Raw genomic sequence first — 1002 nt, forward strand, 5'->3', positions numbered from 1 at the left:
TTAATATATATATATATATATATATGTAAGTATGTATGTATGTATTCGCCGTATGGTTTGATTACAATTAGAGGAGGGTCTTCCAATGACCTGCAGCAAATAAGAAAAGCTTGTTCATAGATTTTCATATTTGGATCCAGATGATCTCCCCGGAACACTTAAATCCGCCATGTGTTTCTCACCGGACCGATTTACATTTCCGCCTAAACATTGCCCTTGATTTCATCTAGGAGGTGATATGGAAAGTTAAGCGTCAAAAGGGGTTCTGTCTTTAGAAGAGCCTGTTATTTGGCGAAATGGGGCTTCTGCCTGACGAAGCCAAAGTGTTGCGTCCTCCGGGGATCGTCAACAGAAACTCAGTGTGGTTCGGGCTGTGCGGCTGGGCGACCGCGATGCTGCACAACAGTTTAAACCGCAGGCCTGCGCTCAAAGCCGGTGAGAACACATCTACACCAATGCAATTATAATACATTATGTCTGTAACATCAACATATTGTCATTTAATTGCATAATAATAATAAATTAATGCGTGGTTGACTTAATTTGCACAAATGAACAGTCTTGGTGATAATTTAACATTCATGTGGTACTGAATGAATGCCACAGTCACCTTGATACTTCCATGCTAACGTTACCTCATCAAAAAAATCCCATGGTTACTATTATTTTGATCACCTAGATCAGTGGAATTGCTGTTGCATTCCTTCTTATTACTTAAAGCATTAACATTGCTTGTGACTGCATATGCAAAATGTGATGTAAAATTAATGCAGCAGTAATACCAGCTTTAATGCATTTACTTTTCAAAAAACATCAACAGATTGAATTCCCCTCACCGATTAAGTTAGCGGAATTTTGAATGAAAATTAAAACCTCAATTGTATTCTAAAACATCAAGCATTCCATTTGATTATGCAAACATATATTTGAATGTCTCATGTGTTTCTTTCTTTTTTTATGATATTTATATATATATATATATATATATATATATATATATAT

The sequence above is a fragment of the Sinocyclocheilus grahami genome, unplaced genomic scaffold, assembly GCF_001515645.1.
Source record: "Sinocyclocheilus grahami isolate Dianchi unplaced genomic scaffold, SAMN03320097.WGS_v1.1 scaffold790.1, whole genome shotgun sequence".
In the NCBI taxonomy this organism is placed as follows: Eukaryota; Metazoa; Chordata; class Actinopteri; order Cypriniformes; family Cyprinidae; genus Sinocyclocheilus; species Sinocyclocheilus grahami.